This window comes from Cinclus cinclus, chromosome 17 (genome assembly GCF_963662255.1).
Source record: "Cinclus cinclus chromosome 17, bCinCin1.1, whole genome shotgun sequence".
Lineage (NCBI taxonomy): Eukaryota > Metazoa > Chordata > Aves > Passeriformes > Cinclidae > Cinclus > Cinclus cinclus.
In genome coordinates, this window is record NC_085062.1 from 228,451 (window position 1) to 255,923 (window position 27,473).

Here is a 27,473-nt window from a genome sequence, read left to right on the forward strand (position 1 = left end):
TTAAATTGGTGAAAATCTCAATATTCCATAGTGCATAGTCCTGAGCTAGCAATCATTGGTACAGTCATGCTCTAGCTGCTAAATATATAGACCTGGTGAAAAACATTTATTTACTGTGCCATCTATCCTGAGCAGATACATCCCCCAAATACCATAATTGAGCCTGTGACAGGCAATATGTATATATTTCATAGGGGTCAGGACTAATACCAGCTCCAAATACTGTGACAGCTGTTGCTCTTTAAAGGAGAACATCAGCATATGCACCTCAGTTTTTTATTATCTGCTTGGGAATAAATCATTTCATTATGCTATGTGATTAATAGGCATGCAAAAATAATTGCACTAGTTGATGGTTGACTGAAAATGGATAAGTGTTCATCACAAACAAGCTGAAGAAAATGAACATCAGAGAGATCTGAGTTAGAACAACTTTCAGCTCTCCATCTGAACCAATGTAACCAAATGTGTGCATAATTATAGAGTATTTTCATAATAACCAGGGCAGGTTAATATTTTTTCAGCGGTCTATGAATCATGCACATATATCTAACCATAATTTCAGTGTGCTGATTTAAACATAATACAGTTCTCATTCTCAAAGGGGAAAAGCGTGGGTTCAATAGACAAATGATTATTGCATATCAACTTTGACATCATTTCCTTACTTTTTTTCTGAGGCAAAGAAAGAGGAAAATGATCTATTGAAAGCTTTTCAAAGCCCTGAATACTGGAGGCTGCACTCTGGGGCAGGGGAGCTCTTGTGAACTGATGTGACAGAGCTGCTGCTGCTGTGCAGTTGGCATCCAGAGGATGGTCCAGACACCACAAAAGCTTTGGGAGACAAGGAAAAAGCAGCAATTCACTGGCAAGGACCATAAAATGTGAATGGCTGTGCGGTTTGAGGGTCCAATCCAGCCCAAAGCCCGTGCAGTAGCAGCCATGGACATGTCATTAAGCAGAGTTTTGTCCCAAGATAAAGATAGCCTTAAGATTTGGCTACTGATTTCCCAGTCTATTATACATTTCAGAATAATTCCTAATCAATACTGAAAAGTATCCAAAAATAGATTTTCTGTGACCTTGTAGTTTGGTTAGATGGAAATGATTGGGAACAAAAGAATCAGTGTATTGGATAAGATTAGACCCATTTATCTTGGTGCTGACAGGTTAATATTTTATTTAAGCATGCTAGAAGATAATTGTTTCCTTAGGAGGGAACTCTCCAGTTTCCTAGCACAGTGCATCTGAAGAAATGTGGATATAAGACCACACAAATTTTCTGTGCTACTGAAATTCTTTGGACAGTACTGACAGCCTTCATTCATGTCACTCATGTCTTGTTTCTTCTTTCTGCTTTTACTTTTTGATTTTTATTTTTTGTAAAAGCAACATAAGGATGGTAAGCCATTGTGCACAGCAATTTGCAAACAAAGCCCTGCTTCATCTTCCCTCTGTGTGGGAGCTGCATCTTTTGTCTTTGCATAGCACGGAAAAAAAACAAACGAGTCTCGGATAATTACAGATTTATCCAAATGCTGATCATGCCATAAGGAATCATGTTTCCATCTCCTGTTTTGCTTAATGAAGTAACGACTGGACATTGCTGTCAGCATTATCTCCACAGCATCTTTTGAAATTGAAGTTCTGCATAAAATGTATTTTCAGTACAACAGAAATTGTTGCTCTGATAGCTGAACGTGCACATTGAGGTATCAGGAAGATGAGGCATTTCAATTTTGCACAAAGTGCTGACAGCCTGAGTGATCCCTGTCTTGCAGGGGAGCTGGAGTGAGTGCTGGCACTGCACAGCCAGCTGTGGGAAGCACAATTAACCCCCACCGCCAGGGAGTGGAAGACAGTTTAGTAGAGTATTAGTGTTTCGTGATCTCCTGATTCAGCCAGAGATGCAGCACAGCTTTGGTGGCGTCTAAACTGACTTCTGTAAAAGTCTGCAGTGCTACACAGAGGTAAAAATGTGTATCTTAGCTACCTTCTGCAGACTACACAATTAATTATATTTTATTAGTTTTAATATTGAAAATTGTGCTAAGAATCATCATAATTCCTAATTTGCTGACATTACCTCTCAAAAATTACTTTTCTAAAAAGGTGACTGACAGAGAATGCTTCAGACATTTGTATGATGCAAAAATAATATTTTAAGAATACTGCATAAAAATGCTTGTGAAGAACAGATCAGGATTGCTTAAACCCCCATTCTCTAATCAAATAACTAGTTTGATGTAACATTAAGATTATCCTGCTATAAGTTGACCATTTAAAAAAAATTAATCTTAGAATCTTTTATTATTATAAAAATACAAACTATACCTTGTTTTATTTCAGCATTGCAAATATAATATCTTTATAAGGAGATGTAATTGTTGCAGGCATATAAATTGGAGTCTTTTTGGAATGAAGGGAACAGGGTCTTGCACTCCTTATTCTTATATATCCACCTTATTTAGGTGGGATAGGACCAGGAGAAATGGATGTCTGTGTTTGGTGAAAGTGTAGTCTCAAGAATAGAGTTAATTAAAAAAACACATTATAGGGTTTTATGGTGGATATGCTGTTCTGATGAAGCTAAAGATTTTGCAGAAGTCTGTTAATCTGAATAAAAATGCTGATGATAGGTGGAGTGTCTTGGGTACAGGGCTGAGGAGAACAGAACTTGTTCTTCCATAACGCCCCAGAGCGCTCCAAGGGAACTGGGGAAATGGGGTCAGGATCCTGTTTTGCTTCATCCTCGGTGACTTTGCAGAACTCTTTCTTCTGGGGGACATTAGCAGGGGCAGAGGGACTGAACTCGAGCAGGGAGGCTGGCCCTGCTGTGCCAGGGCTGGGCTCCTGCTGCCCCAGCTCCTCCAGGCCAGCAGAGCAGCTGAGGATACAGCACAAGTTCAGGGAAGAGTCAATGAAAGTCAAGCATGTGCAATAATTTTCACATATCAGTCAACAGTAAATTAACTTTGTGTTAACACAAAATCTCAGGTTTTTTCCTACTGTGATTTAAGAGACTTTCAACATTGGAGAATGTTTTTAAGTGTGAACTCCGTTAATAGTTCTAGTTGTGAAACACTTAATATTAGACCCAGCACATTTTTACTAAGGTTAAAATACTTCACCAAAATAGAAGTTATGTCTGTTCTAGGTGAAATTTGAGCAGATGCAGAGTCACTGTCAGTTCCATCAGACAAGAGGCTTTTGTGCATCATCTTTGTTTCATCAGGCATGAACAATTCCCATTGAAGTCAAAAGGATTTTACCCCTGGTGTCTGGATGTGCTGGGACTTCTGTGATGCCTGTGATCTAAAAATATACTTTTGCTCTGCACAATTGACAAGGTGTTCTGAACAGTTCAGAATTGGCAGCCATCAGTGTCATTTGCCACAGTTTTGTAGGTGAGAAAATTGAGGCACAGAGAGGTTAAGACACCTGATACTGATGTGAGAGATAATCCAGAGGTGAAATTACTGCTCCTCTGAATAGGAACATCTGATGTCAGCTAAGCTGAGTGTCGCTGCAGGCTGTGACCTTGAAGCTCATTTTCGACACTTCTGTAGCCTCTACAAATGGTGAAGAAAGAAGAAATCACTTAATATCCTGAATTACAAAAGTAACATGGCTCTTCTCCCTCTACAGGACAGTACAGAGCTGCTTTTTGCTATTAGGTAGTAAAAATAATGCTTTTAGAAAACCAGTGCTACAGATTTGTGGTTTTAAGGGATACAAGGACAATAATAATACTGCACTTTAACTCCTTTAGAGGTTCATTAAGAATAGTGAAATAATTCAACATTTTTTTAAAAAAAATCACAGAATGCATATAATACCCACAGAAGACAGACGTCCAATCTATAAAGTACCATACTGATGATATTGAAACAAATTATGCATTTTTATCTGAACAAATTAATTGTGAGAGCATGGTCTGTCACAGAATTAAGGTGGAAATGAGAAGACCCTGGAACTGAAGACTTTTGAGCTTGTTATTGTTTAATGTTAGACGGGAAATGATGCTCAAGAAATAGAAGCCATATTTTGGCATGACTTTCCCCTCTGTGTCAATACACATTTATTTTCAGGTGAGACATCCCATTGTCTTTGACAGAGGCAAAACTTTCCATTTCCATGCCTGAATTCTTTTATGCTTTGGCAGCTTGACTCTAGCTATCATTTACACTGATGTATATTAGATAGCAAAAATATCCATTACTGGAGGGGGTGGCTGTTGCAGTTCCTCTTGCCATTTCCAGCTGAAAGGAAATGCATGTGTAAAACAGTAATGAAATATTTCTGTCTTTCTCTCCTGTGCTTCATGCTGGAAGCCTTAGACACACTGACAGATGATGAAGAACTTATTTTTGTTGCCCAAAGTCATATTGTCAATTTTATTAGCACTCCTCATTTCTGAGGTCTGTATCCTTGGTCAGTGATTTTTCCTTCCTCAGACCCTTGAGAGGTAAATGTAATTGCAGCCCCCACAGCTTTTATTTGCAAACATTGCTCTGCTGCTTTGAATGATGGGTCTGGGCCATCCTGCTGGTGGACATGTGAACATTTAGACATAAGTGTGCTCAGTGATGGATTGCAGTCAGTAATTCAAGGATTTGAGGCCAAAATGGAATTGTGGAACTTGGCTTTCGCTCCTTTTTTTTGTGTCTGTGTATGGAACAGGCAGCTGATATTCAGACCTTCCTCTGCTTAAATGGAGGGACACAGGAAATGTTTCCAAAGGTTCTGCTCCTGTCTCTACCAAGCTTTGCCAGGAGTTAAAGTGCTCTAGAATACTTTTGCCTAAAAAGGAGGTATCCATCCAAAGCTGCCAAATAAACCTGTTGCAAACAGAATTGAATTTTATTGTAGTTTTGGGATAGTATTATTAAACCTGATGCATTATTAATGATGAAAAACCTCAGGCAGAGAAAGTATTAATTTTTCCAGTTCCTCTATTTTGAGAGCTAGAGCCATAAATATTACATAAATCTGTGGCCACTGTTCCTTTCCTCAAGCCTTTTCTTTCTTTCTTTCTTTTTTTTTTTCCTTTCAAATGTGTCATTTCTTTAAAGGTTATTAGGATAGCATCACAAAAGAAACCTTATAGCCTTAGGAAACGTAATTGAAATTATTTCTAAATTGTTGTGATCTTATGACTACAGCTTCTGCTGATAGCTATTTTTCTGCAGATCTTTAGTGAAATATCACTCTCATGCTGTTAAAGAAACCTCAGTTATTTCTAACGATGTGTGTCTCTTTTTCCTTCAGTTTTAGAAAAAATTAAAATTATTTTGTTTACCTGTGGGAAGTAACTTGCTGTGCCTTTTTCATTATATGCATTGGAATACTTTTCCTTTCTAATAAATTCTGATTTGCAAGCCCCAGTCAATTAAAGAGAGGTGTTGAGAACAAGGTTTCATAGACAAGATGTTGCATATCATATTTCATTTAGCTCAGTGTCAATACTTAGGAAGTAAAACCCCCCAAAACTATGACAAGTTAGTCTAAAATTAATATTTAAAAATCCATTTGGATGCATCAAAAGTTCAGAAAAAATTACTTAACGCTTTTGTCTAATGACATTCTATCTATCTTCACCAGGAACTTTGCCTAAGCTTGCAGGAATTGTTTCCGAACATGAATTACATGTATGTTTATATCTAACACTGATTAGAGTGTGTTCAGAAAAACAATGAACAAAGCATTTCCAGACTGCTTGGCATTAATCAACTCATTCTCACCTCTACCTTCAGGAAATGAGGCACAACATACAATTTTTCACTGGGGAATTAAAAATCATACATAATAATAAGTTATTTGTCCTTCACAAGCATTTGACAGAGGAAGCACGCATCACCTGAAAACGAAGTTTCTAGAGTAATTCCTTCGCTTCATTTTCAGAACCAATATGCTTTTCATGCTGGATGAACAAGAACTTATTTATTGCTGGGATGATTTATTTTCCTCTGGTTATTTATACAGTTATTTATTTGAACATAGACCCAAGAATTCAAACAAATGCTCGCTGTCCATCAGAGTTGTTTCAGGAGGATTTTCTGGTGTCACTTATAAATGTTTATAAAATATTATAAATTTAATTATTTTTTTCCCGAAGTCCCGTTGCAGACAATCAGCTGGAGGCCTAATCAGAGTGACTGGTGAGACAGTAATTGTTCAGAGCTTTCTGGAAATCAGGCCTTTCAAAATTGGGTGTTCAGGTGGTTAGCAGCTCTTAAAGCCATGTCCTTTTTCCTTCAGTGGCTTTGTCTGAAGTTAAATGCAGGGGAGTCATTACAGCATCTGCCTCCCAGGCAGGCAGTGATGATTTGTGGGGAAATGAGCACAAGCAAGTCGGGTAAATAGGGATGTGAAGGAGAAAGGACATTCTTGATATATGGAAGGTGATAAGCCTCACTAGGGGTAAAGGATGGCAATGAATTCCCACGGGGAAGTAAAGGCTTACTGATTAGGATGCAAATACATGTAAGAGAACTTAAATCAGCCTTAAATCTGATTTAAAAGCCAAGAAGGGTTCCCAGGACACTGCCAGGTATCTCAACAAGGCTGTATAAATGAGATGCCAGCCAAAAAGAAATTTCAATTGATCTGTCAGAAGCAGCAGCCTGTTAAAGTCTTTTATATGCAGCACAAAAAGATAGATCAGAACAGAACCAGCACAGAAAAAACTGGTACAGGATTCATTGTAGCTTTGGTGATGTGACAGGGACTAAACATGGAATATTTAATCGCACGTGAGGTGCCTTTCCAGATAAAAATGCTGGGAAAAGGAAGGGCAAACTTTCCATCTCCGTGTTTTCTAAGCATAGAAGAGGATGAAATTGGGCATACACTGAGAGATGTGTAGTTTGGAAAAGCCAAATATGAGACTTGCTGAGAGATGATGCCTGGTCAGACCAGGCGAAGGACTGCAGAGGAAGAAAACAGACTGTGAGATATTTTTGAACTCCCTTTCAACTCATACTTCAGTGACACTGTACCCTGAAAATCCTGATTTTCTAATTGAACATGATTTATACATTCTTGTTCTTCTGTATTGTCTGGAATAGGCCTGTTTTGCAATCTATATATTTTCCTTCCAATGCAGACATGTCTTTCCTTTCTTACAGTTTTTTGTTTTTTTTTTTAATCTGGAAGCTTCTTCAGACCCTAAATTTATTAAATTCTATATATACAAAAAAATACAGAGGGAAATATGTACCTATAAATAGAGAAAACACGCATATATATATAAATAAGCAATTTGCACAATCAACTCTGAATTTTCAGGATGTAAAAATGAATAGAATTGGGATTATTTCTCCAGAAAAAGATAAATTAATTGTCCAAGTATAACAGAAATTGATTCTATTACTGTTTAGAAGAGCCATTCTTTAATAGAAATGTCTGATCTTGCTACAGAAGAAAGAACCAGGGGTAATAAATATGTTTGTGACCTTATTTATTTGCTATGACAAAGAAAATCCAATATTCTTTAAAATAATGTATTCTCTTTCTGGTTTAATTTAATATTAAAATTACATGGCTCAAGACAAATACACTTAGTACAGCAGCTGAATAATTGTATTGATCAGACTGTGCTGCTAGACAACACATTTGTCTTGTATTCTTAGTACTCTGCCTCTTAGTGCTTTGGTAATTTTCTACCCTCTGTATTTGCAAACTATGTTAACTTTAAAATATACTTAAAATACTCAGCTCTCAAGCAGTTTGAAATGCCAAGAATAACCAATAACCTAAGCAGCAATTAGATCTCCAATGGTGTAGAAAGTCAAAAAATAGTTTTGGAGGACACAGTGCTATTGTGCTGCAGTACCTGTCGATGGAATACCTGGTTTGGTGCTGCTGGGTGTCACTGGTTTTGAATAAGGACCAATCAGCAGAAAAATGTCAGAACACTTCTTCGATAATCAGTGGGGAAAAGCCATTGTACAGCATTTAACCTGTGCATTCAGAGCAGCACACTTCGGTGGAACATTTCTTAATACTCAGAATATTTGAGACAAAAAGCACAATAAACACAACTACAGTGATCACTGTAACCATGGCAAAAACCTCTGCGCAAGCCTGATGTGTGTGCTGCCTCGTTTTCTGCACATAAAGCACCACAATCTCTTCACCTTAAATGACTTAGTCACAAATGGCCTTCTCTGAAGCTCATGTCTCACTACATTTAAAATAATATAGCTTTACCTTTTTTATGTATGTGGCCTTTGTTCTTCAGAATATTTGTATTAAATCTGTTTTTGTCTACTGCTTAGATGTGATATTTCATTATTCAAATCTTCTGAAAGCTTGTTCACAAAGCCAACAAATAATTGATTCTGAATTCAAATGCAGTCTAAGCAACCTGCCCTCACTGCATTAAGATTCGTAAATGATAGCCCTGCTATACCATTCTGAGCTCTGAATGTGCACCCAAAATAAATTTCAATCCATCATGAAATATTTTTTTATCTCATAATGGGCCACAAGTGAGCTGTTTTCACATGGCAGCTGAAACCAAACAGCTCGAACATGCTAAGGGTAAACACGTCACACTTGGAGTCAGACAGCAGCAGAGTTTTGGCTGTCTTCACACTTTATATTCGCAGCCTTCTAGGGAGCAATTCTGCAATTCTTACCAACCTAGGGGAGAAGAAAATCAGACTAAAATATGGTTTCAGACAGCATTATAGTGGAATATACAATATAAACAGAATAGGACGTGATGTAAATGTTGTTGGGTGAAAGCCAAAGCAGCAAAGGGGGTGTGTGATGCTGAAGGGCTCAGAGCTTGTTGAGGCTTTTTAAAGAGCACAGTTCTTTATTGCAGAATGCTTCCTCAGTGGAATTGAGGCATTCTTTTAGCTCTGACAGGCCAAGTCTGCTGGAAGAAATCCTTCCAGCCACCCATTCCTGGGCCATCCTTTCCCTTGGATGCCACATGTTGTTCTGGGTTGTTTGGCTCGAGAGGCTTCACCTCCACCTCCTCAGGCTGACTCTGGACTCTTCTTGCCATGCCAGAAATATTAAGAAACTCTATTTCCATTTTTCTGTTTGTTTTCCTTTTCATTTCCACCTTTGGAAGTTTTCTTACTGCTGAAATGTGGTTCTGATATAGAACAAAAAGCAATTTCACCCCTTCCCCCCTCCTCGCAGTAGTTTTAAAAATGAGGGAATTCTGCAGGATGGAGATTTTGGCCTTTTCACAAAACTACTGTGAATTCCAGCAGAGCAGAGGAGTCAGCAGGCAATCAGTGGAGCTGCAGTTTGAACACTGGATTCTCTGAACAGAATTCAGGGGGGAAGGTGCTCTAAGGTCTTGCTTCATGTGGGAATTGGCATTCCAAAAATCAGAGTGACAGAGCCATGTTCAGGGACCGTGACCCAGCTGCTCAACCTGCTGCAAAGTGCAGCCCGGGGAGTGACCCAGGCTGGCAGATATTCCCTTCCCACGGCCTAACACAGTCATTAGTGACTGCATTTTCTCTTTCATTTGTAAAGCTTGATGGTGATTTGTATCTTACATGGAAACGTTATGGATTACAATGGAAAATGAAACCACAATGTGGAGTTATACAGAAAGTGATGGATTTTGAGGTGATTTAAACTGTTAGCAGCCTGCTTTAAATTAACAACACTGGAATATTTATTCTTCTTGTGTTTTTAGAAGTAATGTAATATTTGGACTTTAAACTTGTTTGGTAGTCTCTAAGCATTATGGTTATAGACTGTTTCCTGACTGAGGTGGTACAGAAATTGCCAAAATATATTTTCTCAGATAAAGTCTTTCTTTCTGTCAATTAAATATACTCATCCCTATAATTTCTCATCTTTAGCCTTTTCTTGCTGTACTTGCAAGAGGCTGGAAATCAACTAAGTCTTCAATTGCATGGATGTTTATTTAGAGGAAAGAAACACACTTATGTAAATTAAACTATAAAAAGATCAAGAAGCTTGACAACTGTGAAGTGTTGAGAGGATCTCTAAAAATATCAAATAAGCAGCATGTTAAGAGTGCAGCTTTGCAGACACTCAACCTTTCCTTGTCAGGCTGTCAAACAAGTCAGCTCAGCATCCAGGGAGTTAATTGTAAATGAAGCTGTCTCCCAGGCAAGTAGAATAAATGCTAGCAGGGTGCGTGCTGCACTTCAGATGTTTTTCTCTATACAAAGAGCAGGAGTTTGTCAGGGGTTTCTGGAGTTCTGGAGGCTGGCTGGACTCTGGCCTGTGGGCAGCTACACTGCAGGAGGCTCCAATCCCCCCAGCAGGTCCAGAACACTTCTGGCTCATCACCCATGTGGAGAACATGTTTTTGAAGAAACTAGTCTGAGTAGTTTGACCCTGAATAGAACTATTTAAAATTATTTCCACTTTACTCTTTCACAAGAAAACCAGAATTTAAAAAATTCCATTATTTCCCTAATTTCTTAATATAGTAATAAACTCTTAGACTTTGAATTACTGGGAACAAGTTTTGGTACATCTCTACAAAAATGTTGTCCTTGAGAACATCCCATCAGCTCCTGTGCTGGCTCTGTCCCTGTGCTTGGAGCTCACTGCTCTGCTGAACATTCAGTGATGTCTCTGTCCTGGACATGGGGCTTGAAGTGGGGAGGAGAATGACCCCTGTGAACACTGGCCATCACTGTAAAATTTGAGGGAATGGACTTCAACAGCAAATATTTTATCCTCTTGACAAGTAAACACTTCAGAGTTCCTTTCAAAGGGAATAAAAATGGAGTGGCTTAAAGAAAAGAGGAAAAAGAAAAAACACGTATTTTGTGTTTCAGAGGTTTGCTGGCAGGTCCTGGCAGATGTAAATCAACTCTGCTCCATTTAAACCAGCAGACTTCTGGTGATTTATACCAGACAGGAACTTTACCTTTAACTGAGGTCTGCCTGAGGAAGGAATGCATTACATGGAAGTGTTTAATTGCTAAAAAAGTAGAGTCGGTTTTGACCAAATGTGGAACAGAATCATAAATCAAAGAAATATGGAAATGCAAATATACACATGTACCTGTTAGGGGAAAGATCATACTGTGCACAGAGGCTCTGCTGTGCACCTGCCGTGCTTTCCATTCAGCTGCTGCACAGGGAGCCCAGGTTAATTAAAAAAAGCTTTCTTCCTCTGTTAAAGAAAGAAATGTTAACTTCCAGTTTCATTATAATGGGGTGACAAAAATCCATGTCTGGCTGGGACCAGTGAAAGGTTACTTTTTTAACAGAGCTCTACCAGAGTCTAAAGACTCTGTGGAGGGAGGGGGTGAATTACAGGGCATGGAATTGCACTCCTGTGGAATTACCTGCAGAGGAAGGTGATGGTTGGAAGGCAGTCCTGCTGCAGAGGAAGGTGATGGTTGGGAGCCAGTCCTGCTACAGACAGCGCTGCTTGGCATGGGCTGGCACCTGTAGGGCACACTGGGGTGTGTGAACCTCAAGGCACTTTCAGCAGGGAGTTCAATTCCCTCAACAATTCGAGCTTTAGGATGGGATTTGAGCAGGATGGCAGATTGGCTCTGGGAGGACAGGGGCAGTGATCACAGGTTGTTTTTGGGAGGACAGGGGCAGTGACCCATTGCGAGTCTCCTCCTCAGGTAACACACTGTTCTATTTGCATTGAAGTGCTAGGTTGACAAGGTCAATCCCTTTACTTCATTTGAGGAGTTATTACTTGGCCTATAATCTGACATTTGACCCTCTAGGACTAGCACATTTAACAGGATTTTTAGACTAAATTATTATCAGAACAGACATAATTATTAAACCAAGGATGAGGATATAAGGTTTGAGAGATGGACATGCAAGCCTGCTGTTCTCTCAGTGCAGTTTTGAATGTCTGTATATGAGATACCTGGACCTCAAACATCCTCAGTAGATGCCAGACTTTCATCAGGCCTTGATCTTTTATTTTTTGTCACCACTGAGCAGAAAACACAAGGAAAAGCCCCTAAATTGTTGTTTCTCATGAATTATTATGAGGAATTAAATATTACTGTAACAGTGGCCTTTTCATAGTGAAACAATGGGGATTCCTGAATGACAGTGAGAGAGATTACAATTTCTCTCATATTATATGGCCAAAATACTGAATTAATTTTGATTCCTATCTCCTTGAAGACTTTAATGAAGGGGGAAACAAGCCAGGTTACTCAGTGCTTTCTAAAGCACTCAAACTCACCCAAGCTCTGTGCTTGCCACCTGTGCCAGTTTTCTTTTTGTTCCAGTTTCCTTCTGTTGTATTTCAATGCTTGCCTACATGACCAGACTTCTTTCTTGTAGACCAATCCGTCATTTTGCTCTCTCAGGCTGCAGTCTCTCAAGGTAATTGGAATGTATCCTAATTAAGTTTTGTTAATTTGAAGAGAAGAGGCCATTATATACCTTGGATGGGAAATATTATACAAGGGTCGATAATTATCAGTGTGCTGGTTATTAAGAGTTTCAGACTGTCTATCTACTCTATCGACAACCTATTTGCAATCATCATTTTTAGATGAATATTTATAATGACTGTAGAAATATAAAATATGGTACTTGGCAACATTTATGCAATTAAATAGACAATTAAATTCTGCTGGTAGTAATGGAAATTAAAATCTTCAGATTGATTAGAAGGTTAGGCTCTATTAATTTTCACCCTCTATACATCCATCCCTGTAGCTCTCTGTCCTCTTTAGATATTTTAAAGGTGTTCTTCTGTGCCCTTGAATTATAGACTAATTTAAAATATATTATCATAGTGAAAAATGGCACATCATTAAAAATGAATGTTAATAAATCTTATTTACCTAAATATCCACATAGATGTCTTAATCTCTCAAATATAGAAATATCATTTTATGTGCAATCACAAGATTTAAGCTTTTCAGTGTGAAGAAAAGTATCCCATTTGAACAAACTCGAATGAGTAAGCAGAGATTAGACCTACGCTTGTTTTACTGGTGGAAGTTTCATTTGAATAAAATCCATAATTATTTCTCAGTGTCTGAAAGTGCCCGAAGCCAGGTTTCCCTGGAACTGCCTCCTAGGTCATTGGAGCATTCCTGCTTTCCCACCTTTGCTCAGGGTTTTGCTGAGTTTTGGCTGTTCTGGTCTTTTCCAAACAGCAGCCAGAATCCAGCTGCGGTTCCTGACAATCTGCTGTCATGCCAACAGACCTCAGGCTGTTTGCTCTGCTTCTGCCTCTCACTTCATCGCAGAGAAATGAGAGGTTTGCAGCAGGATGTTTTCCCAACTGAAGTACTTTATTCGTGGAATTTTTGTTTGTATTTCACAGCCATTGTCAGAAAGAGAAAGAAGGGTGGTGATAAAAGCTGCCTTGAAATGTTCCTGTCTGCTGTATTTCACAGACAGCGCTTCTGCCTTTGCTTGGAGTATCCTTCAGAGTGCCTGCTCAGCCTCTGCATAGCCCTGAGAGTCCATTTCTTTCACACATCAATTACACACTTGACATTTTAACACTGTGTCTCTGATTTTAATGGGTTTTACGAACTGCATTATGATTAGAGAGAAATGCTTCATTCAGGAAAGAAGACACCAATCACTTACATAAAGAATAGAAACATAAATTACAAAATGTTAAAATTAATGTAACTGGAATTCCAGAAAAAAATATAAAATGCCTGCAGACTTTCCATCTCCTCAGCTGTTTCTCCTGTGCAAGTCCAGAAAATGCTCTACTGCTCTGATATTTGGGTTTGGTTTTTATAGCTATTAAATACAGGATTTCCCGCATGGTTGTTACATGCCACATCCTTCCACATTAATTGAAGGACAGTTCAGTGGAACTAGGAGGGTTCTGAGGTCACTACAAATGTTCTGAGTTAAAGAAATTCTCAAGTGCTAATTTGATGTTTTCAGCTTTCGCCTTTGCAAGATCCATCATTTACTTAGAAAGTTAACTACATGTGGCTAATGCCTGAAATCATCCTTTTAGTTCTTACCTCTACAAGTTGTACTGTTTGTTTATTTCTTTCAAAAAATATTTCAATAGCAGAGATATTTTTCTAGTGCAACAAGAAATTTTTGAGTGCTATTTAAATTGCCTCAGTTACAGAATCAAGTGACCTGCAAGTAATTTTACAACAAATTTGCTGGTATTTGATTAGCAGCTGCATTTCAAAAACTTGTATTAACAGAATGTGATAACTGGACTTTCATCCTCTGTTGAATTTATTAATTAGTGTTTGAACTTTACAGAGGATTCTTACATTTGTAGGAACTGGAGAAGACAATGTTTGGCAAACAAACTCTTTCAGCTGGTTGCTATCTAAGAATAAGGAAAAGACAAATGTGTACAAAGAAGCTTGAGAGCAATAGAAGTCAGACACTATTCTATTCATTCTTACTTCTTCAGGTGGTGTTTCAGCTACTTCAGGAAGCTCTTGAGCTGTGAGATTTTCCAGCCCCTCTGAGCATTGGTCTCAATAATACTTAACTCCTGTTTAAATAGTTAGATTCTTCTCAGAAAAATGAGATAAAAAGCAATTTGCCCAGTCTGCAGGCCAAGTCTAGCCAAGTATTTTCTCTTTGTCATTAATAAGAAAAACAGTGTATATGCAAATTCAGTTTTAAGTGAACTGAATGTGTGCATGCAAGTGAGCAAAAAATCATCTTTTGGGAAGTGTGCCTCTATGGCATGAGCCTGTATGTGTAAAATACTCGTGTTAGTGTCAGTGGCTCTGGGCAGAAGGAAGTGAGCTCCCGTGGAGTGATTCCATTTAACCTACGTGCATGTTCATCTCTTATTGAAGATATTTCTCATATTCCTCTCGAAATGTCTGTAGAAAATAAGAACCCATTATCATTTCAAGGCAGTGAAATTATGACTGGATTTCTAAGAGTGTCTTGTCTAGGGCTGGAAGTCACAATGTTGTATTTGATGAAATCTACTTAATGACACCAGTCATTAACACTTGGTCTGTGTGAGGGCTTCGTACCCTGCCCTGCAGCCTCTTGACAGGTGTCTGAGAATCACTGCAAATAAAACTGCAGGTTAAAATAAATAAAATAAATAATAATAATAATAAAATAATAAATAATAAAAAACTGCAAATAAAACCCTGGTGCAGAGGAAAAAGCCCAGGACAAAGTTCTGAGAGCCGAGTCCCCTACAGGGACGGGGAGATGGCAGAAGAAGGCTCTGTTCAGAAATCAGCTCCCTGTCACAGTGTACCCACAAAACAACCTGTGGTCACTGCCCCGTCCTCCCAGAGACTTGCACCACTGGGAAGCACCCACAACACCCCCAGTTCTGGCTGGAGCTGCTGGGGGACTGGTCCCAGCACTTCCAAGGTGTAGGGCCTGTTTGCTGATAATTCCAATTAATGTGTTGGGCTGAGAGCTGGCAGGGACTAGGAGTGCCCAGACAGTCACTTACCTGCTCTCACAGAAAACATGTTTGTTGGTCATTGCAGATGTGCTGGCATCTCATTGGCCATATTTAATTTATGGTGTTAGCAGGGTTTTAGGACAGGAGACACACATATGGCCATATATTGCTTCCTTGCTACCTGTCAGTGTCCCCAGCTAAAGGATCAGAGAGGTATATGGGATATCACTCTTAAGACTTTCAGCAGAAAAAAAAAATTGTCTCAGAAGATGAGAATCTGTTTCTGATGTGATTTTTTTTCCCCCCTTGCTGGAATTACTTCTGACTTATGAATGAAAATGAGAAGTTTTATGGTGTTGCTGTTTAATGTACTTAAATTCTGACATGACAGACTATACTATCACTACAGGAGTAAATTAAATCCTCATCAAAGTGTTATGCAGAGCCTCTGGGCTGGGCTATGTAGGACATAGTTCATAAATTGTATCGCTTGGCCCAAGGCACTATAAATCATCTTCACTTCTGGGTGTAGAATTTCCTCTGCATTTTCCCTTGCTCCAGTGTGCAAATACAGATGATGAGCAGAAAGTTACTGGTTTATGCAGCATTGGCCTCAAGACCCAAACCAGCACGTGATCTACTTAAAAGTCGCAAGGAATTTTACAAATAAATTCAGAGCTCATTTTGGTGGCTATCCAGTTTCTGAGTGTTTAAGGTATATTCAAATCTGATTTTTCAGTACTTAAAAATGTATTGAAAATGAAAGTTGTAGCTGTCTAAAATTCATTTGCAGGTATAGGATCAAGCAGGGCAATGGTTTTCTGGATTTTGGTACAGATGTGGCTACAGGTGCCTCTTAGAGGTGCCACAGGGCACAAAATGCACCTTCCAAGCATCTCCTGACCTCCTCCCACAGCCTCCGTGTGCCTCAGAGCCCTGGATGGGGATGGGTGCACAGCAGCTGCTGTTTGCTCTGTCTCTGCAATGGGATATTTGCATAGAATTCTGAATTATTTATACATTCTCTTCCAAGTTGCAGTGCAAGTACATAGATTAAATTATGTCTAGGACCATATATACGAATATTGGGGATGTCTTGGTGGCTGTAAATTCATAGGGTCACATATTGATCTTTTGACTTAATTATATAGTGTTTTATCGAGTAAATGCCACAGGCAGAAGTTAAGGGAATAAACTACTATCTTTATTAAGAGTATCTTGATGTCAGCTTGCAAAGGGAACTGTGCTGTTAAACCATTTTTTTTCATTTTTTTTTCCACAGGAAGAGTGCTGAGTTGTAATAAAATACTAAGTGTCTTCAAAAAACCTAAGGGTAACCCCTCATCTCTTTCCACAAGCTGGGAAAACATGGGGCCATTAATATGTTCAGATATTCATAGAGAGCAGATTTTTTTCCAATAAATCTAGGTAATTATCCTCCCTTGTAATGCATGTAATTGATGTTCCATTTCCAGTAATAAACACCAAGTACACGTTATATTGCACTGGTATTTAGAATCTCTACCAAGGTGCTGTGCCTGAGGGTTTACAGACAGAAGTAAAAATACAACAGACAAGCAGGGGAAGGAAAATGATAAAATATTCTTGGTGAAATTTACTTTCTTGCAGTTTTCAGCTCCAAGGACCTGCTCAGCAGTCCCTGGGCTGCTTCAGCAGTGATGAGTGAGGCTGTCGTGGCCATGGCTTAGAATTAGGACACGGACCCTGTCCACAGGGTCACTGCTGTGATTTCTGTAACTGCTGAGCTGCAATAACCTGGAGGGGCCATCCTCCCAAGGAGCACGGGATGTTCTTGGAGATGGTTTAGAACACAAGGTGTGATTACCTTGCTGCGCTGATAGGTTTTTGTAATTGTTGATAAAGTGCCAGACTTGAGCTGCAGTTAGAATTTATTAACTGATAACTGTCCAATTATTAGAGAATAGATAATGAAGGAGAGAAATGGCTCTGTTGATATCACTTCATGTAATTACACAACTTCCTGCTGCTTGTTGCTTCCCCTAACTGCCTGTAAAGCTGACAAAGACACACTTGGTTGCTTGTAGCAGGAATGATTCCCCCGGACAATATTTTGAAGGAGCCAATACACCACAGAATTACCGAATTTTCAGCACATTGAGACTAACAATGGCCATTCCAAGCACTCTCCTGAGTATTACAGAGGGCTAACCAAGAAGAGAACAAGAATCTGATTGTTATAAAGATGAAGTAGCAGTTTGATACAGTGAGCACTCTCAGAGTTTTTGAAGTCCTGCTGTCTTAAGACACCGAGTCATCACACATAATTATTGCACATGATTATTGCTGGTCCTAATATTGCTCTGACCAGTTTCTTAACAATGCTAGGACAGATTCCTTCAGGTTGTCTGTGCATCTGAACATGTAAGCTGTGCCTGGTTCTGGCCTTCAGGCTGTTTTTCTGTTGAAATGAGCACAGAAATCACCTGTGTCTTTGTGGGATGCTGGGATAGTAAATAACTTGAATCCTTCAGTCTTTGCTGGCTCACATTTTCTCACAGTTCCTTTAGATAATCTCTACATTTCTTTCTCATGGTGCTGAAAGAACTTTTTCCCTGTTATCTCTGATATTCCTTGCCAGCAATAACTCCCTTTTAACCTTTGTTTTTCTGATTGTGTACCTGTCTAGTTCTATAATATCTTTCCATTTCCCCTTTTTGCTGTGTTCTTTTTTGATGTGTAAGTTCTTTAAAGAGTCATGCCAAGTGTTTTCCCTCTGTGGTACACTCTTTTGCCTTTGTATTTTAATAGAGTCTGTTTTAATATCTGCCAGTTCTTCTGCACTTCTTCTTTCCTTAGAATGTCTTCCCAAAAGATCCAACCTACTGTCTCTGTGAATCTGCTGAATTTCACTATTCTCATTCAATAGAGAACTTGAACATTTCTTGATTCCCCTCCCAAATTTCTTTCTACTTTCAAATTCTTACTTAGCCTCTCCTTATGAGTTAGAATCAAATCCATGCCCCCAGTAACTTCCTCTGCTATCTGGACAAATGGCTATTCCTGAAATACAGTAAATGCCTTCTGGGCAGCCTGCATTTTCCAAACATTTTTCAAGATGTGGTTTGGGGAAAAAAAAAATCAGTCTTTACAATTTTGTCTTTTAGATTTATTTTTTAATTATAATTTGGTGTGATTTTCCTCTTTATGTGCTGGTGACTTGCAGTATACAAGACCTTTTCAACAATATCCTTTAACTTCTTGGAGAAAGAGGAAATGATTGAGGCTCCATTTACAAAGAACAAGTCACCTTTCACTCAGTGTTCTTACAATTAAGAAGACAAGACAGCCTCAGAGTAAAAGAGTCAGTATTATTGGCATCCCTGTTTCATAAAGGGGACTTCAAACACATTGATTGTCCAAAGGTCATTCTTTATATCTGCAGAGGACTTGAGAATTGCATTAAATCTTCTTAATCCCAGCCCAGTATCTAAGTGACAAGTACTTTTTTCCTGTACTAACCTAGTTCTAGTTCACTTCTTCACAGCTACTCAAGTTCTTTGTCACCCATGTTTGATATAGTTTTGTTAATTGCCTCACATTTAGGGGGTTTTAAGCCTTATTGAAGAATAAATTGCCTTCTTTAAGGGTTTGCTCAGAAAGATTATGGATAGAAAGGTAAAAAAACTGGGGATGAGATTTAAGGGAATTAGTAATGGTATTTTTGCTTCAAATGTTTATATAGCTGATTTACCTGTCCACAGACATTTTATAGATACATATGTATGAATGGATGTGTTCAGTTTGACATACACAACCCTTGGTTTCCTAGCCAGTTTAGAGAATAGTGATAAATGTCATTTATGCCCCTACTGTGTAGTCATAGATGTGAATAATGGATTCCAAGCCTCTCTTCTCACAGCTGCCCAGTGGACAAAGAGAGAGCAGGGCAGAGTGCAGGGCCACAGCTCTCAGGGCTCTATCCCTGCAGGAGGGATGGAAGGACACAAATATTCACAGGTCTCAGCCACTCAGTAAAATCCTGCACAGCCCTCAGGTGGCTGCATCCTGTGGTCCCACGTTTCCTCTGGAAGGAGCTGCCCTGCACCAGACCCTGGAACAGGAGTTCTGTAAGATGAACTCCACATCTTTGGGCTGCAGCACATCAAAGTTGCACCCATTTTGCCACACACTCCATGTCTGTTTTCAGACCAGGAATTAAGAAATATTGGAATGGCATGCAGCAGTATTTATATATATGAGGATTTATGTATGTGTGCTGAACATTTGAGGTTCTCATCTATGGCTTTTGTAATTTAGATTTTGCTCTCTGATTGCCTTTGCAGGGTTTTCTTGCATTTGCAGGGAATTTACATTTAAAATTGCTTGTGATGTGCTCTCTTTCCACTGCTCTAATTTCTCAATGTCATTTGGATTGTTAGCATTTTTTTGATACAAGTTAAAATATTTTGCTCCTTTATAACCATACAGCTTTCATGTTCCCCAACCATCTATTTACTTTTCAGTATGCTTTAGTATGCCTTTTCATAGCAGATATTTAATTTCCAGTTGTTCCCTCCACTTGCAGACTAGCTTATTTTTATAATTTGTGTCATTATTTCTCCTTTTTAATGCTTATACTCCGAGGGAAGTGGGATGACACATTTAATCTGAATTTCTCTCGTTATGAGGTTTATTTTAATTGACACAGCTCTTCCTCGAGGGCAGATGATTTGTTTCCAGCTCTTGCTCTTCTCCAAGGTGAGCTGGAGGGGATGGCGCCCACCACCTGCAGCAGCCCCTTCAGGGACCCCAGCCCAGCCCTTCCACCTTCTTCAGTTTCTCTGTGCCGGGTTCGTCGCAGGCCAGCCACCGGCTCTGCCCTGCAGCCCTGGGCAGCTTTCCCCAAGGAAAAGGGCCGGGCACAGCTCAGCTCCACGCGAGGCTTCAGCAAACCGAGTTTGTGTCGGGCGCTCCTGCCCTGGAACCTCCTACCTGATGTTGCCTTGTTGCCGTTGTTTGATTACTTGTTCAGAATTTTAATTTACATGAAACACAATAGAGAATTTTTGGACAAATATTCTTGGAGGAATTCGAGTGTTTTTTCCCTTTACCCAAGTAAGCAGTAATGCCAGTTCCGGGGTGGGCGCTCCTGAGGCTGGGCCCTACTCTGTCAGCTGTGACTGCTGAGTGTGCTCTGATGAAATACTGTGTTTGCACCTTTGGGAACTATTCCTATTTTTGGGGACTTTAAAGCACAGACTGAAACAAATGGAATATTTTTAGTGTTTCAAAATGCTTCTGTTAATGATGGTCTGGAGATGTTAATTTTCACTCTCGGTAGATTGCAGAAATTTACAGAAAGAAAATGTTCTTTGTGTTAGAGAAAGAGAGGCGAGGAAGACATAAAGACATGTCAAGCCTTTGTCCTGAAAAGTGCAGATTTATGCTATTTATGAACATAGCTTTTACACTGACTATTTATCTTCTATTGAATTTAATTAATCTCCCCAGTATGGCTCAAAGAGCACCATTTATAGTAGCCTATTCTGTGCACAAACTTGTGTTTGGGGCTGAGGCATCTCTAATGTATATTTGCTATATCTTTGTTGGATGTCAGCAAAAATCAGTTTGTAAGAATGACTTTTGTTATCCCCATCCCTACAGTTGTGTCATCTTTGGTGACATGCTCATGCAATTGAAGGCAATACCTGCTTCCATGACAAATGAGAGAGAGGAGAGGCTCATACAGGAATTCTTGTGTCCTAAATTTCTTTTTAAGTGAGTCCTAGAGTTGTAAAGATAATTAGATAAAGAACTTAGATTTATATCTAAATATCTCGGTTTTAACTCTTACACAGAGCTGTTGATTTTCCTGGTGTGTTCTCAATAAAGTGAGAAGTGAGAGGATATCCTCAGTGGGAGAGTGAGTTTCAGTGACTGGTTGCTGGAGTCAAAAGAAATGTATTTCAGTTGTGTGGATGAGGAAATGGAGGGCTGTGAGCTCTTGCTCTAAGCAGACGAGGTTAAGGGTACTGGCTGTTTACTCGATGTACAATTGTGCAGTGCTTCAGCAGACATTGCAAGTGTTTGATTAACCGTTCCTGCTGATTTTCCACACCTTTGGGGATTCCTGTGTCATGTCTGTGATCACTGGTCACTGCCAAGGGAGAAAGGGACAATGACTTCATGCATTTTGATTCATTTCAGAGGAAGTGAGAACATTTCATGCTTCTCATGAGCATCAAGTACCTTATACAGCTAATTAATATATCTCACATATGGCTGTAGGTGTCCAGGACACACAGGTATTCGAAAGTTTGGGTTTGTCTCATTTGTGACATCTCTACCTTCTTAATTTGAGCTTCTAACTCAAATCCCAGATGATATTGGGGAATTGTTTCCTCTATTAAAGAACCGGCAATTATCATTAATACTGCTGCTTTTGTCTTTCCTCAGAGCAGCTGCTCCCAGTGCTGGTGGGGCTATCCTGGATGCTGCTCTCTAACATTCTCTCTTGGAAAATCTTGGAAGAGAGCTCTTGGCTAGAACCTCTTCTCATCTGAGTTTTCTTTATTCTGTCACCAGGTCATACTTTAGAAGCTGCCTCATTCCTTCTGCTTTCAGGAATGTTGGCAAGGGTCATTGTTACTGGTCTGATTTTCATTAGTGATTAATCTAATGTGTGTTTTTGTCCTCCTTCTTTTCTTTTTACTTTTTGAGAGTCTGGCAGAACAAGTGCCCATGGTCAGCTTGTACGAACAGCCATTGCAGAGATTTCACTAGGAAATATTCAGAAACAGGAAACAGTAAACTCAAAGGAGTTCTCTTACTCTATTAATATGTATGACAGGAGCTATTTCCTGAGGCATATCTTTATTTTAATAGAGTAATTTAGAGCATTTTTGAAAACATATGCAATTAGCATTGAATTTTTTTTCACCATAACACAAGGTGCATAACTGAGAGCCTGAGAGTTACTTTTCTTGTACTGTTTGAGATAGTGCTCCAACACATGCACTTCACTTTCAGGTGGGAAATGCTTTGTTTGCCACCTCTTTGCAAGCTCACGTGAACATCTCCTTTCTCTCACTTTACCCCAGTGGTGATTAATGTACTTTCTGAACCAGTGAGATACATTTCTACAAATCATTTTAATTCCTGCTGATTTTATTAGGTATCTGTGCCCCATTGTACTGTACATTATATTAAATTTTCAAGTCACTTATAGTTGCTGTTCATATGTAAAATTAGCTTGGACTGTCCCCAGATTTGCAGATGTTCCCAATCAGTTGTGCCTGGAGTTTGGATCTCAGGACATTGGTTTTGCCTGGCTCCTTTCCAGAAGCAGAGAACACCAGCCCTGCCCTGGCAGCTGCTCCTCTCCCTGTGTGTTTGTGTCTGTCTGAGACAAGGATGTTCCCTCTCAGAGCTGCTCCTGTCCCTGTGTGTTTGCCCTGTCCCTGTGTCTTTGTGTCTGTCTCAGACAGGGAAGTTCCCTCTCAGAGCTGCTCCCAGGGGTTTCTCCCCAGAAAGGGCAGCTAGGCAAAGCCTTCTCCTCCCAGAGAGGGAAAGCAGCAGGGACTTGCAGCCACAGTGAGGAGCTGGGCACACCTGCAGCCCCTGGTTCACCTGAACCATCTCAGCCTCCCAGCAGGTTCTGTGCAGTGGCCCCAGGCATCTCTGAGGCTGAGCAGTGTAAGTCCCACACTGGTGAGACGTGTGAGGAGCATCCAGGTGGCCATGTAGTGTCACCTTGGAGTGATGCTTCATGCAGTGACACTCACTGCTGCCCTGGCTTTCCCAGTGACTCCACAAATTACTTTTGCAAGCAGAAATTTATTGCATATGTGTGATGTAGCTCTCTTATTTTTCCTTTCCATCACTCTCCCAACTCCTCCCAAAACAGATGTTGCCATAAAGTGATATGTCATTTGATCCTGAACTTTTCTTAATGGCTGTGGTGGCATTTCTAATATTTCTTAGAGGCAAGTGCAGCAGCTGCCAAATGTAATTGTTTCACCAAGGCGATGAAATGCATTTTACCACAGAAACAGTACAGCTGTGATTTCAGGATTGTTGCTCCCCTTGTCCCAGTGCAGAGCTGGAAAGTTGGTGTAGTCAGTTCTAGACACAGACACAGTTGTAGAATACCTCTGGATATTCCCTGTCCTACAAAACACATCGCTCTGTGCTTTTTGTTATTCATGTTGAACAAATGTCTCACAAGTGTGGACAACTCTGCTACACTAACTTGTCAGGAGACATTTTTACTTTATATTTTTGTCCTGTTTTAAATTCTCCTCCTTGACTGGCCCTTATACAGACCCATGATGCTTAACCCAGATGAATTTTGTATGAGGCATATTTGGGCTTTCTTTCTGGTCTAGCTCACTGAGGGTGAGATCAGCCATTCTGCTTTATCCCATGAGGTTTTTTTCTTTTTTAACAGATTCATAGGAAAAGGATTCGGATAAATTCCCCAGTTACTTTGTACTTTATTTGACTTTTATTTTCTTTGGTTTTCTTTGGTTTTCTACTGAAGAAGTGAAAAGATGTTAAAGTGTCTTGCACATGCTTTCTACTATAGATAAAGATCAAGTAAGATGCAAGACAGTCCAGACTTTCTTTGACTTTCGTCCCACCCTTTCTTCCCCCTTGACATTTATTTAAATGCTGAACTCCAAGCCAAAACTGCATTTCTTTCATTATTCAAAACACCGGTTGGTGGAGTTTATTTTTGCTATCACATCAGAGCTTCCAATAATTCTCCTTATGCTTTTGAAAAATTTACATTGTACATATCAATCACTCTGTGCCTTGATACAGTTGGTTGTGAAAATGCTTTTAGTCATCTGTTTTAAAGATCAAAATAACAACTGTACCTCTGCAGAGCACTTGTAGATATTCAGCACTTCTGATTCTGCCATGACCTGCTGCACTGCTCATGGTTCATTAGGTCATGTATTGAGGAGCTGCAGATGTTTGGACATGGAGTTTTAATTTGATCCATTGTAGCAATTTAAGCCAGCTATGAAACTATGACCTGGATCCATATCTAAATTCAGGAAAGGTTGCATTTCCATCCGCGCTAGAGTTATTAAAAGATATTAAAGTTTTGTATGTTTAGGATTGCCGTTTTCTCCCTGCCAGTCACGACTACAGAGCATTGATGCCACAACACCTTTCCTGTTATAAAGCAAATGCAGCTGTGAGCATCATCCAGGTGACCAGTCACGGTGTGGTACTCAGTAGCCATGTGTTTAATTGCAAGTACTAATTAACACAGAAGCATTTCTGGAATTATGTCTGTTGCTAAGCCAGCTCCGAGCAGTTGTGCAGTTTAAATTCTTCCTTCCAGCCATCTTAGCAGTAGGAAAAAAGTGGTAACTGAAATGGCTCAAATTTCTAGAATGGGCCTTTGAAGACTGAGAGACAAGACTGATATATGTGGGAAAAAGTAATTACAATGAATAAGAATTCCATTTTTTTTTTGTTCACATACTTGTGAGGCATTTAATGTGTACCACCATCTAGATTTTTCCAAATTCAATCAGATACTAAAATGCCTGCAGTCAGAAAAGGCTATTGCTCATTACATTGTCTCTGGGGAAAGGAGTGTCTGCTAAAGATTCTTACTTCATCTGCTGCTGCTGAGTCATCCTGCTGATGTTATTTGAATTTCCACTAGACTTGAACCTGGTACTGAAACAACAAAATGTTTGCTCATAAAAAAAGGAGAAAGAGTACGTGGAAAATTTGTTCTATGACAGTGAGACAAATACCAGTAAACTGAAATTGTGGCAGGAAATGTAGCTTTCTTAGAAAAGAAAATAAAAAAGGAACAGACCAGAATTGGATCTTGAATCTTCTAGGCTCAATATTTTAAACATAAAGCCCTGAGAGTTTATGACTCTATCATTTTGCATATCTCCAACCAGCATTGCCTTTTCCCACAAATAGAAACCTTTTCCTGGAATTGATTTTTTTTTTTTTTAATTTCTCAGTGACTTAGACTCCTTGTTTACATCTATATCTATCTAGCTGTCTCAGGACATGAGGTTTTATTTCTGAAAGAGCAGATATGTTTTCTTGCAAATATCACAGTGGAATTTAAAAAGTGATGTTTGCCCATGCCAGCTAGGTAAAAGCATTCAGCAATGCCTATCTTGCTGTTCAATGAAGCTAGTGGTAGAAAAATCCCACAAAGTACTTCCTATAAGATACATAATTTGCTTTAATGATGAATTTGTGGATGACAAAAAATTTGGATAAATTTAGACATAGAATTTACTCAATAAGCAGCTAATCCATAATAAGTGCAAAAGGCCCCAGGAGAGGACACTGTAAAGTATTTCCCATGATAACAAACTAGTGATGCTATTTCGATTTTTCAATTTCTTCAATTATTCTGATTTACTTCTGATAATTCACTTAATCAAAGAAAATTGCCCCTTTTAAATTTTCTTTTTAGCCTACTATTCACTGATGAGATTAAACAGAAACTAAGTGTATTAACTGCAGCAGTCCATTTTCAGAATTAAGAGTATTAGTGTGTTTGTTTGTTTTTGGTCAGGGTTGGGCCAGGCTGCTATTTCTCCTGGATTCTTTGCACTCTGAGGAATGAAAGTGTTATGGCAACTTTTCATCAAAACAGACTTTGGAGTTCCTACCCCTATCTACACCCAGTAAAGTGCAAAAATGTGGGGTCTTGTTCCCTTTTCCATTCTGGGCCTGGACAGAAGTGCAGAATGCTCCATCCTCCATCCCATTTGGGGCTTTGGAACTCCCCCAAAAAACTGACTCTGTCCTCCCCCAGGGGCTTTCCTCCTGTCAGACTTGATTCAGTTTTCCTGATTATTCAGATAACTGCTCAGATTATTCAGGCAACCTAAAAAACTCCATACCACTAATTCAGACTGCTTTCATCCCTTTTCTGAGAGGTCTTAGAGGACTACTCAGAAAAATGGGTCAAATCTCAGAAGACAATTAACAAGTCAGAGAGTGACCCAGTTCAGAGAACAGAAAAACAGTAACGAGCCCAAAGAAGCCATCCAAAGAGAATGTTTGCCTGTACACCACTGCTTGCACCATCTATTACACAGTCCTTCATTCAAATTAAATATTGAATTGGTGATTAGCACTGTCTGCTCAATCTTAGAGATATAAAGAAGTACATACATCCAAAGTACCTTGGAGGTATAAAAAATTGAAATGGAAACAAATTATTGCCTTAAAATTAATTCCTACATTGTATTAAAGAAAAACCACATCAGTGCTGTCTTGAATCTCCTGCTGGTCAGGAAGCACCAGTGATTACCTGGGGGTTTGTGCTTGGGCTGACGTGTATGGGCAGGCAGTGAGGGAGAGGGGTGTCTGCACTGATGCCTGGGAGAAATGAAAAATAAACCTTTTAAGAGCCACATAGGGTGGAATTTTAATTTGAATAATTGCTCCAGAAATTGGTACTTTGGAGAAGCAACTGTTTCGTCCCGTTTCCCATGTCTGAATGTGTGTGATCATACATCAGCCTTCACATCATCACCTGTTTCCCAAATAACAACTCTTCACAAAATGATCCATCTCTTCCTGGAAATACTTTCATTTAAATGATTAATAGGAATATGTTTATTATAGGGAAATGTTTACATGAATTTGTACAGTTAATTTTGATTCATTGACTTTTATTTGAGCTCAGAATAAAAATAAATTTTGGAATGAGTCATGGAGGAGATGTTTCTTTTTCTGGCCAGCCATCAATAATTCACAGTCATGCTTTAGAACTTCTGGTAAGTTCTTCTCACACCAGCACTGCAGGCTGGAGTCAGGTACCTGTGATGCCCAGGAGGCGAAGCAGACATGGTGCCTGCTGCCTGCTTTGCTCAGGAATGCCATGAGAAGGAGCTGCAAACAGAGCAGCCCCGGGCTGAGGGAACACCTGACGTGCCCAGAGCTGAGACAGGACAGGTAACAGATTCATTGCTGGAAGGAGAAGTCCTGGTCACTCCCAGGGGGCGGCTGGGTTGTACTGTTAAAAGTGGTCCATAATATTAATAATTTAATAATTATTAATAATAATTTATAGTGGTCCATGGTCTGGGAGGGGACGTGGGGTGCTTGGCCAGCGCTCTCAGGCTCAGGGCTTTACTCTTGG